Genomic DNA, 15822 nt, shown 5'->3' with positions numbered 1-15822 from the left:
CACCCAATTTTGATGGTAAATGAGCCAAAGCAGGCCACGCCTGTGGATTAAAAGTCTGGGTGGAAGGGTCTTAAACTAGAAGGGGGTAAGTCAGCCATTTTAGGTATATTGGGCTTGCCACGCCACCTTTGACACTCAGTACAGTGATGTTGAATTGCTTGACGACCTCTCAAGATCCAGAAGCATCTTCTGATTTCAGCAAAGACTCTTTCAGTACCAGGGTGATGGAGCTGTGCATTGTACTGCTGAATTAGTAGTTTAGTCACAGGATGGAGTCACAGGAGGAAGGCACGGACATGGTCTAGGACAATTGGGTGAAGAATGTCAGGACTGAGTACATCACACCATCCGACCACCCCACCCACTCTAATCAGCTGTGTGTCAGAATCAAATTCGGGAGCTAATGTCTTTAGACGACTGTTTGAGGAGATGGGTTTCCCTGCTTTAAGCTGAGCATATTCATCAGGAAAATTTTCCATTTGAGACTGTTAGGGCCTGCATGGTATGAGTGTAAGGGTACCTGCTGTTACTGTAGGAGTCAGCAATGAGCAATGCTTCCTCAAACTTCAAGTGATCCATCAATATTTGGAACTTAAAGTGCTCTGTAGAGTCCACAGGCAGGAGATTGACTGATTAGCAATGAAGAACGATAAGGCACGAATGGTCTCTGTCACCTGGAGGTAGGTCTGCAATAGTGTGAGGATGGATGCCTTGGGTGATGGTAGCTTTCATCAGCATGCTCAGCCCTCTGGGGTGTTACTGCACGCTCTGGCGATGGCGAAGTTGATCTGGATTGCTTGGAACTCACTTTCATCCTCTGAAGCTTATGAATGATCTCATCTATTCTATCACGTTGACATTCTGCGTGCAACTTATCCTCTCTTTGATCTCTTGTTGATGTTACTCTGTGGTGTGACGGTGAGGTAGATATTCGATTCACCATATTGTGCGTCAAATGTCTGGGCGAATGCAATAGTTGAGATGGAGACAATGATCTTGAAGTGTGAGCTGCTGATCTTGAAGTGTGAGCTCCCTATACATCTTGAGAACAGTTTTGAAGCATTAATGAATGCGGGTGAGGAATCCCCAAATGTGATTAAACATGGATTGGATCAGCCAGCTGCTAACATCGGTACTAACAGGCACTCAAGGTCGAGCAGACAGCGGCATTCAGATCAGAGCGCAGCCGAGCCCAGGACACTGATAGGGGGCGACTCCATTATCAGAAACATCAGTAGCAGGACTACAACAACACGCTGCCTTCCTCAAGCAACGGTCTCTGATGTGAACAAGGAACTTTGGAACATTCTGATGAAGCACAAGACTGCAAATCAAATCATCATCCATGTGGGGAAGAATGATATTCGGAAAGAGCAGTCAGAACTCCTTAAGAAGGACTTTAGTGAAGACTCAAAGTTCAGTCGTTCATCAGTGGACCACTTCCAGCAAGGAGAACAAATATATTTTCATGGTTGCTTGGGCTGAACACATGGCTACAAAGATCTTGCAATATAAAAGGAGTGAATTTCATCGACAACTTCAATCTTTTCTGGGGCCATAGACAACTGTTTAAACTGGACGGCCTCCACCCAAATAAACTTGGTGCTAGAGTGCTTAAGGACAATATCTACTTCTCCCTACATCATCCTTCAGCAGAGTGTCAATCCATTCAGCACACACACACCTGGTCAGAGTCGTCATGTGGTTGACACATCCCACAAGGACACTGATAACATCACACAGCCACAACAAGCACTGCTCATGGACACTATCCCGGCTGAACTCTGCCTACAGAGTTCATCATGACAGACTGTGATGTATCAAAACAGCTCCAAGACTCAGCACCCAAGGACGACTTTCTGGAAAACAGCCAGGGAAGACAAGACAACATATCACAGTCACCGGAAACACCAGAGACACAGCTTATCTCACCTGACACATTATCCCTCTCTCCAGCATCTCCACTTCTATGCTCCTCACAGAAAATGGAGGAACTGCTGTATGCTGGGACCAAAGTCTCCCACTCTTTTGCTGCAAGCCCCCAGATATCAACTAAAAAACGGCAGGCCCCCCAACCACCAAAGCCTGTGGGCCCTGTGAGACTAAACTTGAAATTCACTATAACATCTATAAAGACTGTAATGAAACAGAGGGATCCAGAGATAAAAGCAGGTACAGTCTTTTAATGGGTAAATAAGGATAAGCCGCAAGGCTGATAAACAGAACCAAAGGAGTGCTTCGCCGCTTTCTCTTGATACAGTAACTGAAGATATCAGCCGCAGACCCGGACGGCTCTTGAACAGCACAGAAGTGGTAAAACACAGCAGCAAAAACTGAGGTTCAAGATGCAAACAGGACTTAGATAGGACAGGACAAGACAGAAACTAACTTCTGAGAAGTAACGGTAACATTCGGCTACGTGCATCAAGGTCTAACAATAATCCGACAACACAGACACGAAAGAGAGAGCTACATATAGCGTGGGCAAAAGAGATAGATAGAGAACAGGTGTGAAGATGAGGAGAGAATGAGACCCAGCTGACGGTAATGAGAGGCAGAGAGAATGGGTGTGTGCATAAGAGTGTAAAAAGAGAAAGTAGGACATTACACAACCAGCAGAGGGAGGCAAAGGATAAGAAAAGAGAAGGAAAGAGCCAGGATCATGACAGTGACAGCCTTCATGCTTTTAATGTGAAACTAGCCACAGCTAGACAGAGTTTCTTTTCAAACCTTATAAACAGTAATTTAAACAACACTCGTACTCTTTTTGCTACTGTTGAGAGACTGTTGACAACCCCCCCGCCCCCCCCAAGTCAGATTCCCAGTGAAATGCTCTCAGACAGCAAATGCAATGAGTTTGCTTCCTTCTTTTTTGAGAAGATCATCAATATCAGGAAGGCGATTAGCACATCCTCAATTAATGCAGAGGTCAGACAGATTCGTCCCAGAGTTAAACAAGGAAAAAACTGAAGTCATTGCATTTGGAAACAAAGATGAAGTTTTCAACGAGAAACTTGTTCATGCCTTTATCACCAGAAGGGTTGACTAATGTAATGGCTGCGCCCGCGCTCTCAAGATTCGGTCATTTCGCCAGCATCTCGCAGCGATCGTTTTCATACCATGGACGCTAAACATTTCTGCAAACTGTCTGAACTGAATTATACATGCAGACACTCATATGGTGATCTCATCTGGTTACAGTTATGATTATATATCACTACATGTGTTTCTCTCTCGCTTAAGTGGTGCTCTTTCCTCTTGCTTGTTCTCTCCCTGCCTCCACAATTTCAGGGATATTGTATCTTAATTTGCTGGCGTCAGGGAGCCACTATTAATAGGCGGGAGACTCCCGGAACTTCCGGGAGAGGTGGGATGTCTGCATCACATTAATATCCACACACACATCACATCCTGCTTAAACCCCTGCTTCCCTTAAAAAAGTAATTAATGTTCTATTCTGTGCCCTATTTGCTGTGCTTAGTAACCCTTGTAATGATCTCCTGCACCCCAATCTCCCTTAGTTTATTCTTCATGACCCTCCTCTGTGTTTTATATCTCTTACAAGTCATGATTATGTGCTCCACTGACTCCTCTTCTCGACATCCCTCACACAACCCTGTCTGGTGCTTCCCAATCATCTTTAGTGTTTTATTCAGTGAACAATGTAACAACCTAAAACTAGTCATTACCACATCTTCTCTCCTATTTCCAACTTTAACATTTCTCTGAATTTGATATAAATGCCTCCCTTTCTCCTCTCTTTCCCACCTCTCTTGCAACCTCTTATTGATTTTCTTCCATATTATGCATTTAACCTCTGCTTTACTTATATTAACCTGCATTTCTATGTTCTATTTTGTGAGTGCCCTTTCATCCAGCCTGTCCGCTATTTCTTTACCACTAAACCCAAAATGTGGTGGGACCCACATAAATCTTACCTGATATCCTTTATTAGCTATTAGTGTTTAACTGAAGCACTTCATACAGGATATCTTGCCGAGCTTTTGAATGGAATGACCTTAAACTCGCTAAAACTAATAAAGTGTCAGAGCATATCAAAACCTTTCCCTGCCCTTCCCTTTCCACCCATTGCAAAGCAATTGAAATTGCCATAATCTCTACTAATCTCTATTGTAATCTCTACTGTGTGCATATCCACCAACTACTGTGCTGGAGTGTGATGTAGCACTCATGTTTCGAATCAAAAAGAAAGAACCAGACCAAACTGTTTTGTAAGTCTTTTATTTTTGTTAGTTCTACTCCAGTGGCAGACACATGAAAGGTGGACATTTCATGGTGACTGTTATGAGTTAGACAATGTTTGTATATTAATGTTCATGTGTCTTTGTCTTACTGGTTCCTGGAGCTGCCTAGAATGAAGGGCCCGCAAACAGGAAGCTGATTATATGTCATTCTGAAGGGGAGGAGTTGGTCCATTAAGAATGTTTAGGCCTAAATTTTGTGAATGTTTATATGTTTGATGCTTTTTAAGGTAATAATACAACTTGTAAGGGGTGATGATTATCAAGGTATTGTATGTAAGGTGATAAAACCTCCGTAATGTGTAGAATGTACAGTTAGTAACTGATGAGGGGTTAATATTGGTCAGTTTGAAAATGGAGGCGATTAACACTATAAAAGATCAGAGAAATGGTTGGAAGGGAGGAGAAAGGGTGTTTGTTGGACCAGTAGCCAACTTTGTATCCCATTTTTGTTATGTACTAAGTTGTATTTTGAACAGTTTCTTTTGTTAGTTTTTTTTTTTCCTTGTGTTTTTTTTTTTTTTTCCCTGAGTGAAATCTTTATTTAAAATGGACATTTTGCTATGGTCCTTGTTACACCCTTTGGAATTTGTGGCACATGGAATTAAAAACAATATTTCCATGGACATTTCTGGAGTTTTTTGCCATTTTTGCTTCTTGTTAAGCCACTGCACCGACCATCATACGACATGGAGTGTGGACCAGAAATGTATTACTTGAAAAAAAAAAACCTCTGACACTTACAATTAGCTCTTCATACTCCAGACTATTCCCATCCACACAAATTATATTCTAGATCCTAAACCTGAGTCATACAGTAGGTGGCCAACCAAAGTGTGCTTTCTACCGCCGCGAGCACCGCATCTGCAAGCAGCTTTTGACCGCTGAGTGGCGCTTTAACCACAAGTTATCAAACAAAGGCATCAAAGCACATTTTAACAACACTGTAGTTAAAATATTTAATATTTCCACATGAAAATTTAGTAGGCCTACTTATGAAGTTATGTGCGTTTCTTAGAACGAATTCAAGTAGGATAAATGTCAAGCCTCTGAGCCTGTGCATATCCTCCTGAGACCCAGCCCATTGACTTATGTCCACTGTAGTGGACATTTGAGTTTCATCCCTCTCCTTGGAATCTTTTGTGCAAGTCTCTGTTTCCTGCTGTACTGTACAGAGGACATCCTGGGCTTTTCAGTGATATGTTATTTGATTGGCTGGGAGGCCGGGAACCCCCTCAATCTTTCAATCCAAAATGGACGGCATAGGAACAAGCACATTTTATGGAAAGATGAAAGGTGAGTAAAATATTGTTTGTCTATGGTTTTGTTACTATGATAATCATATATTTTCTTGTTCATTAAGGTGTTAGGAATCATACTTTTAGTTCTGATAGCAAATACATTATGTATCTTTTGAAAAAATTGCCATTTTATGAATGTCAATTATAGTGGACATCAGGACTATCTTCATGTAAATAATGACTCCACATTGTTATAGGAAACAGAACTGAAGCAGAAAGAATTCTTTACAAAATAGTCGAGGGAGATTCAGATTTAGAGTTGTCAGATGACGAGAGAGATGAGGATGAGTTTCAACCAGTGAGAGAAGACAGTGATGAAGAAGAGGAAGATGATGCAGAAGGCTCAATTGAAGGGACAGATGCAGACACAGACACAGATACAGACAGGGATGAGCAGGAAACTCGACGCCCTCTGTGGGCTAGGAGTAATATGTATGTTTTTTGCAGTTCCACAATTTTAAATTCAGCTGCATTGAGTATTTAAACTGTTATTATTTATTATTTATCATTTATTATTCTTTTTTTCCTTCATATCAGATTTGCACCTGTGTTACCTGGGCTTCCTGTGTGTCAAGATGACTCTACAACACGTGCAGACTGGAGTCCAATTGAATATTTTTCACAGTACATTGACAACAAGGTCTTTGAAGATTTGGCAACATACACAAATCAAAGAGAGCTGCAAAGCAAAGGAGTGTGTATGAACACTATGCCTCAAGAAATAAAAATCTTCTTTGGCATTTCAGTCCACATGGCCTGCCTTGGCTATCCCAGAATTAAAATGTTTTGGGCCAAAAAAACTAAAGTGCCAGTCATAAGTAGCAAAATGTCAAGGGATAGATTCTTCTAAACTGTTTCTAACATTGATAATAATGAGAAATGTTTCTTGAGCAGCACATCAGCATATTAGAATGATTTCTGAAGGATTATTTGACACTGAAACTTCTTTGTAAACAACAGCAGATTTATAAGCATTTCTAATGAAGAATGTTGCATTCCTGAATGCAAATTAAAGCGGCTCAAACCAAGCGCAGCACTAACAGTGAATCGAAACTAAAAACATTACTGTAACAACAAACATGTAGCGCGTCACACTAAAGCCTATTATATAATTACAGCACAACAGTTGTGAATCTTATGACAGCACTACCAATCTCAGATTCTCACCGCCATTCATAAAAAGTCACACGTTTCAGCACTGATTCTGCTCGCGTTTGGCACTTTGAATCATTTGAACACTTTAACTGTCCTACAGATGGCGCGGTGAGCTCGTGCAGCGCTCTCAGGACCATTCAGTCCGTATTTTATTAAGGTAATAGCATAATGAAAACCAAACAATTTCAATAAAAACACAGTAACCAACCTACCTACCCCTACCAGAACCGCCCCCCCTCCCCCCCTTAGTGTAAAATGGACATGCTCTATCTAAAAGAAAAAAAAAAGTGGTGCAACATAAACCAGCGAACTGCAGAATACACACATCTGTATTAATCATTTTATATGTTATTTTATTATTATAAAAAACAAAAAAAAACAAACACCACATTCCGGGATTTCTGAAATCACTACCTTCTACCACTGGACTATGGTTTGATTAACTTGATAAACCAAACTTCCCTTTTCCATTGCATGTTTCTGCATGCAAGACAGATGCACTCTTCATTCATCTCACTTTGCAATAGTAAAAATAAAAGTGTCATCTAATACTGGCTCCAGATAAAGGGAATTAACCAGCTACTGTGAACATTGCCGCCTCTCTACCGGATGAGCTTAATAACTTCTATGCGCGTTTCGAGGCTCACAACACCGCCCACACAGAGAGCGCTCCCGCGGCTGCTGCAGAAGAGGGGAGTGCACTCTCCGTCTCTGTCACGGATGTAACCCAATCCTTCCGACGGGTGAATATCCGCAAGGCTGAGGGAGTCCTGATGGCATCCCAGTCTGTGTGCTCAGATCATGTGCATTCCAACTAGCCTGAGTTTTTGCAGACATTTTCAACCTCTCCCTCTCTCTGTCTGTGGTTCCCTCGTGCTTCAAAAAATCCCCCATTGTGCCCATACCAAAGAAAAATATAAAATCACATGCTTGAATGACTGGAGGCCTGTTGCTCTTACACCCATCTTCAGCAAAGTGTTTTGAGAGACTCGTCAGAGACTACATCTGCTCTGTGCTGCCTGCCTCACTGGATCCGCTACAATTTGCATATTGTAGCAACTGTTCTACAGACGATGCTATTGCTTTCACCCTACACACTGCTCTCTCCCAACTGGAAAATAAGAACACCTATGTGAGAATGCTGTTTTTGGACTACAGCTCAGCTTTTAACACCATAGTGCCTGCCACACTTGTTGCGAAGCTCCAGACTCTGGGACTAAACAGATCTCTGTGCAGCTGGATCCTGGACTTCCTGACAGGCAGAAGTCAGATGGTTAGAATGGGCAACAACACTACATCCCCGCTGACCCTCAACACTGGTGCTCCTCAGGGCTGTGTCCTCAGCCCACTCCTGTACTCCCTGTACACACATGACTGTACAGCCACACACAGCTCCAACATCATTGTCAAATTCGCTGACGACACAACAGTGATAGGCCTGATCACCGACAATGATGAGATGGCCTACAGAGAGGAGGTGAGCACCCTGACTAAATGGTGTCAGGAGAACCATCTCTCATTCGACATCGACAAGACCAAGGAGCTGGTGGTGGATTTCAGGAGACAGAGCAGAGAACACACACACATCACCATCGACAAGACACCTGTGGAGCGGGTAAACAGCTTTAAGTTCCTCGGCGTTAACATCAGTGAGGATCTCACCTGGTCTACACACAATGATGCAGTGCTGAAAAAGGCACATCAACGCCTTTTCTTCCTGAGATGGCTGAGGAAGTTTGGAATGAGCCCCAGCATCCTCAGAACATTCTTCACCTGCACTATAGAGAGCATCCTGATGGGCTGCATCACTGCCTGGTTTGGAAACAGTAGCGTGCTGGCAACCGCGAAGCTCTGTAAAGGGTCGTGCGAACTGCCTGCCACATTGTTGGAGGTGAGCTTCCCTCCCTCCAGGACATCTACACAAGGTGGTGTATATGGAAATCCAGGAGGATCATCAGTGACTCCAGCCACCCATCCCACAGACTGGTCTCTCTGCTGCCCTCAGGAAGACGTCTCCGCAGCATCCGGTCCCGCACTAGCTGACCGAGGGATAGCTTTTTCCCTCAGGCTATCAGACTAATGAACAGTCAAAACTAATACACCCTACAGCACCCTACAGCATACTCCCACAATATGGTATGCCACACACTGCACTTTAATACAATAATCTACTTGCTACCACTGTATACCATCCATTGCATATCCATGACATTTTGTGTATCCAGTTCATGTATAATCTGTTGCACCTTAGCATATTTTTATGCGTATATATGTCTACATAATGTAGAATGTGTACATACTGTGTATAGTGTATAATGTGTAGTGCTAACTGTATGTATGTACATATTGAGTATAATGTGTAGTGCTAACTGTAAGTTTATCTATTAGTACACTGTGTGTACTGACTATATGTATGTGCATATTGCACATTGTCATCTGTTTAAGTCTGTATGGTTTTATGGAAATTGTTTCTGCAATTTCTGGAGCACGCTCCTAAGAATTTCACTCACCAAGGCACATGTGCTGTGGTGATGTTACAATAAAAGTGACTTGACTTGACTATATTTCTTTGTGGCCCAGCGTAACATACCAATTTGAAAAACTAGTGAAATGCATAGTCGATATAAAAAACTGGATGATGAGTAATTTCTTACTGCTAAATTCTAAAAAACAGAGGTGTTAATTATAGGAAAAACTCTGCATGTAATAACCTAGAACACTGTCTAAGACTTGATGGCTGCTCTGTCAATTCTTCGTCATCAGTTAGGAACCTAGCTGTGCTATTTGATAGCAATCTTTCCTTAGAAAGCCATGTTTCTAGCATTTGTAAAACTCCATTATTCCATCTCAAAAATTTCTAAATTACGACCTCTGCTCTTAATGTCAAATGCAGAAATGTTAATCCATGCGTTTATGACCTCAAGGTTGGATTATTGTAATGCTTTATTGGGTGGTTGTTCTGCACGCTTAGTAAACAAACTCCAGTTAGTCCAAAATGCAGCAGCTAGAGTTCTTACTAGAACCAGAAAGTATGACCATATTAGCCCGGTTCTGTCAACACTGCACTGGCTCCCTATTAAACATCGTATAGATTTTAAAGTATTGCTCATTACTTCTAATGCCCTGAATGGTTTAGCACCTCAGTATTTGAATGAGCTCTTGTTACATTATAGTCCTCCACGTCCCCTGCATTCTCAAAACTCAAAATTAACTGCAGGCGGCAGATCCTTTTCCTATTTAGCGCCCAAACTCTGGAATAACCTACCTAACATTGTTCGGGAGGTAGACACGCTCTGTCAGTTTAGATCTAGATTAAAGACTCATCTCTTTAACCTGGCTTACACTTAACACAATAACACATTTCTAATTTTCAAATCTATTAAAGGATTTTTAGGATGCATTAATTAGGTCAACCGGAACCGGGAACATTTCCCATAACACCTGATGTACTTGCTATCGTTAGAAGAATGGCATCTACACTAATATTAGTTTAAAAGTGAAAGTGACGTGACATTCAGCCAAGTATGGTGACCCATACTCAGAATTCGTGCTCTGCATTTAACCCATCCGAAGTGCACACACACAGCAGTGAACACACACACACACACCGTGAACACACACCCGGAGCAGTGGGCAGCCATTTTATGCTGCGGCGCCCGGGGAGCAGTTGAGGGTTCGATGCCTTGCTCAAGGGCACCTAAGTCATGGTATTGAAGGTGGAGAGAGAACTGTACATGCACTCCCCCACCCACAATTCCTGCCGGCCTGAGACTCGAACTCTCAACCCTTCGATTGGGAGTCCGACTCTCTAACCATTAGGCCACGACTTCCCATAAAAATTTGTTTCTCTCTTATTCTGAGGTCACCGTAGCCACCAGATCCAGTATGTATCCAGACCAGATGGTGGATCAGCACCTAGAGAGGACCTCTACAGCCCCAAAAGTCAGCGGAGACCAGGACAACTAGATGAGCCCCAGATACCCTGTAAAGACCTTGTCTCAGATGGCCACCGGGACAAGACCACAGGAACCAGTTGAGTCCTCTGCACCATGTGACTTTGCTGCAGCCTGGAATTGAACTGCTGGTTTTGTCTGGCCAGAGGAGAACTGCCCCCCTGACTGAGCCTGGTTTCTTCCAAGGTTTTTTCTCCATTCTGTCACCGATGGAGTTTTGGTTCCTTTCCGTTGTCGCCTCTGGCTTGCTTAGTTGGGGACACTTCATTTCCAGTGATATCGCTGACTTGATTGCACAGACACTATTTAAACTCAACTGAGCTGGATGATGGCATCACTGAATTCAAAGATGAACTGCCTATAACTGAAAAATTAGTGTTTACTATTGTCATTTTGCATTATTGACACATTATTTTCCTAATTAATGCTGTACAGTTGCTTTGACACAATCAGTATTGTTAAAAGAACTATATAAATAAAGGTGACTTGACTCGACTTGACAGTGTACTGATAAATTATACTACTGATCTATACTGTAGCTTGGTTATGAAGATGAGTGACTCTCAGCAGTGAGGCCCTGGCAGCTGGGACTTGAAAGCCTTAGTGATCTGAAACAAAAGAAGACAACAACCAGAAGGTGCAAAGTAATATGCTCATGCTTATAATTGGGAGGGAGGGTTGTGAGCAGTTTGAGCATACTTACCAAGCAGTAATGCCACGTATATGTTAAAATGAATCATATAACACTTGTATTAATCACCAAATTTGTACCATTTTCAACAAATCATCATGTGTTACACTTTTTGAACAAATTATTGTTCACATTTTTGTTCAATATTTGAGTGTACTGTTGCCATGGTGATTCACTGAAAACATCTGTTATCTCTTTCTTTGTCTTTAAATATCTCTTAGTGGGAAGCTTGGCATTTCATGCTGTTCACCAGTGTACTGTAAGCTGGGTTATAATTTTACACTGCAACTCTGATTGAGTCTTGTAGATGTGCATGAGTGAGGTATGTTCGGTGTTTGTTCTTGATAAAGTACATATCAGAAAAGACTGATTCACAGAGATAGGTTAAACCAAAAAGGCAGGCAACTTTCATAGATGCTGTGCATACACCTCTGTACTTTTCTGTGTCCACAAGGCACCAAAAGTTTGCTGCACTCTGATAAACTTTGAAGTGGAGGTCATTTTGCAATGCTAGTATTTCAATTTCCACCTGTCCAGCATCCAAGTTGAATGTTGTACTTAGTTGTTCAGCAATGCATGTGATGTCTACTTGACTGAAAGGACTTGAAATAAATGATACACATGGCTCAAGTTGATCAAAGTCAGAAAACCTGTTCTCAAACTCTTGTCCAAGTTTGTTTATGACTTGAGAGTACTTTTCTGCAGCTTTGTCCAAAGCCCCAGATGCAGAAATGTTGTCATTCAGCACTAACTGCAAGGAGGGAAAGTGCAGAAGTTTTTTTCTCTGTAAATGTACAGAGAAAATGCTCATCTTAGCTTTAAATACGTTTACAGCACATATCATGTGAGCGACAGTCTTCCCTTTGCCTTGCAACTCACAGTTCAGATGGTTCAGTTTTGCAGTGATGTCCGTTAAAAATGCAAGGTCAAGTATCCACTTGGTGTCCTCGAGCAGCAAGGCATCTTCCCCTCTGGACTGCATGAACTTTTTTATTGCACTCAAAAGTGACAAGAAATGCTGCAAAACCCGTCCCCTGCAGAGCCATCGGATTTCTGTGTGTAGTAACAGGTCCCCAGATTCAGCTGACAGCTCCTCTAATAGCACCTTGAATATTCGGTGTTGTTTGGCTCTAGAGCGGATGCTGTTTATGATCTTCACGACGGGAGTCATCACATGATCAAAGCCTGTCACTTTTGCACATAACGCCTGCTGGTGAATGATGCAGTGTTAATGTAGAATGTTTGGGAAGTCTGCATCACCTTTACATTGCGCAATGAAGCCTGCGTGTCGGCCCGTCATGGCGGGAGCCCCGCCTGCCGTCACTGACACCAGCTTTTCCAATGGTATCCTTTTCTCCTCGAAGAACCTCTTCACTACGTCGTAGATGTCAATTCCGCACGTTGCCGTTGTTCGGGGCAGTAGTGCCAGAAGTTCTTCTTTTATGGAGAAATCGTCAAACACCATTCGGATAAACACCATCAGCTGTGATGTATTGGAATGTAGAGTGGAAATGACATCAGGGCCATACTTTTCATTTTTGAACATAGTGTTTGCAATTATCTTCATTGCTCCTTTCAACACCTCTCCATCTGAAAAGGCCTTCTTGTTCTTAATCAAAAAATACGCATCTCTAAATGAAGCTTCAGCTGCTTTTTGTGACCTTTTCGCAGGCATTGTGAAAAAAGACTGTTGTATGCCCTAAGCCGCCTTTAACCCACTTCGCCCCGGAAATAAGACATACACACTTTTCTTTCACGGTCGTAAAAAATAACTCTTCCTCCCAATTGTTTTGAAAATAGCAATTTTTCTTTTACTTTTCTGCCATGTATTTCTTGATTTTTTTGGTGGTAAAAACCACATCTCCATCAGTTACACTCACCGCCCTAAACCTCACTTCCATCCGGGTCACTGGCACCAAATGTAACTGGTCCTTCTCTCCCTGCTCTGAGTGGGATTCCGGGAAGGAAGGCGGGCTCTCTAACAAGGAGGCTAAAGACCACAGCCTAATGAAATATCCTGCACACAGATTAGAATTCTTGGCTTTTAAGTGGGCAGCGTGCGACAAGTTCAGTCACTGGCTTAAAGGCCATGAGTTCACCATGTAGACAGATAATATTCTGTCCTCCTGTGATGAATGGAAACAGGAACTGAATGTAGAGCAACATCATTCACTGAACATCTTAACTCTTTAATCAGCCATGCCAAAGAAGTGTTTCATTATTCATTATGTTGACAGAAAGTGCAGACCATCAAGATGTGAACATGCCAGTGAAACTTTTATGTGTTGCGGCTTCTGAAGCAGTGGGATAAACTTTCAGTGCTCAATGGAATCCTGTAAAGAGCTATTAATGACCCGCTCACCAAGCATAACTGATTTCAGTTCATTTTGCCCGAATCCTTAAAATGTCAAGCACTTTCTAGCGTTCATGACCTGGCTGGTCATCAAGGGCAGCCACGCACTTTGTCCTTGGCCTGTCAGAGGTTTTTCTGGCTTGATATGGTACGTGATATGCATGATTATGTGAAGAAGTGTCCCAGGTGTGTCTTTAGCAAAACTCCAGAGCCTGCAGCGAGAGCCTGCTTGGAGAATATTAAAGCCACAGCCCCACTGGGGCTTGTTCACATCAACTTCTGGTCTGCTGAGGATCGGCACAACAAATCTGTGGATGTTTTAGTAATCACAGATCACTTCACAAAGCTGGCACATGCATTTCCATGTCAAGACCAAACAGCAAAAACAGTGGCCAAGAAACTGTGGGATGGCTTCTTCTGCATCTATGGATTTCCCCAACGCAACCATTCTGACCAGGGGGTTAATTTGAGAGTGAGCTGATCATTGATCTTCTCGAACTGGCAGGCATCAACAAGTCTAGAACCACTCCCTACCACCCAATGGGAAATGGTGGAACTGAAAAGTTCAACAGAACTTTGAGTAACATGGTACGGTCCCTTCCTCCTAGATCAAACAAAAGTGGCCACAGTTAGTGCAAACAATGACATTTGTGTATACAGGTACATCTAAAAAAATTAGAATATCATGGAAAAGTTCTTTATTTTTTGTAATTTAACTCAAAAAAGCAAACTTTCTTTTATCATAGATTCGTTGCACACAAACTGAAATATTTCAAGAGTTTTTTGTTTTAATTCTGATGGTTACAAAATTCAGTATCTCAAAAAATTAGAATATTTTCTCAAAGATCAATCCAAAAAGATTTACAAAACAGAAATGTTCAAGATCTCCAAAGTAGGTTTAATTATGCACTCAATACTTGGTTGGCGCTCCTTTTGCAGGAATTACTGCTTCAATGCGGTGTGGCATGAAGGTGATCAGCCTGTGGCTGCTGAGGTGTTATTGAAACCCAGGTTGCTTTGATAGCGACCTTCAGCTCCTCTGTATTGTTTGTCAGATGTTTCTCATCTTCCTCTTCACAATACCCCATAGATTCTCTGTGAGGTTCAGGTCAGGTGAGTTGGCTGGCCAATCAAGCACAGTAATATCATGGTCAGCAAACCACTTGGAAGTGGTTTTGGCACTGTGGGTAGGTGCTAAAGTCCTGCTGCAAAATGAAATCAGCATATCCATAAAGCTTGCAAGCTTATGGAAGCATAAAGTGCTCCAAAATCTCCTGGTAAATGGCTGCATTGACTTTGGACTTGATAAAACACAATGAACTAACACCAGCAGACGTCATGGCACCCTAAATCATCACTGACTTAGGAAACTTCACACTGGACTTTGGATTCTGTGCCTCTCCAGTCTTCCTCCAGACTCCAGACCTTGATTTCCAAATGAAATGCAAAATTTACTTTCATCTGAAAAGAGGACTGTGGACCATTGACCAACAGTACAGTTCTTTTTCTCTTTACCCCGGGTGAGAAGCTTTTTATGTTTTTTTTTTCTGGTTCAGGAGTGGCTTGGTTCTGGGAATGTGACAGCTGTAGTCCATTTCCTGAAGACGTCTGTGCGTGGTGACTCTTGATGCGCTAACTCTGGCTTCAGTCCACTCCTTGTGAAGCTCTCACAAGTTCTTGAATCAGCTTTTCCTGACAATCTTCCCAAGGCTGTGGTCAACTTTCTATGAATATATTTCGATACAGCACTCTGTGAACAGCCAGCCCTTTAAGCAATGACCTTCTGTGACTTACCCTCCTTGTGGAGGGTGTCGATGATCATCTTCTGGACATCTGTCAAGTCAGTAGTCTAGAGGAGCAATACACACACAAAACATGGAAAAGAGTCCAACACATTCCAATTAACCAATCAGATCTGAGGGATAACTTTTCAGGAAATATCTGTTTTAGGCTTACGATCAGGGCTAGGTGCTTCTACACCCTTTGTTAATCATTTCACACTGATTTTAGGAATAAATTATGCGTAGGGTTAGGTTTAGGGGTTGGGATTGGGTTTAGTCTATATTTTTGGACAGTAATGTTGATTTTTACGGGTTCATTTACGGAA

The sequence above is a fragment of the Cyprinus carpio genome, chromosome B14 (genome assembly GCF_018340385.1).
Source record: "Cyprinus carpio isolate SPL01 chromosome B14, ASM1834038v1, whole genome shotgun sequence".
Taxonomy (NCBI): domain Eukaryota; kingdom Metazoa; phylum Chordata; class Actinopteri; order Cypriniformes; family Cyprinidae; genus Cyprinus; species Cyprinus carpio.
Note: the sequence above shows the minus strand (reverse complement) of the source record.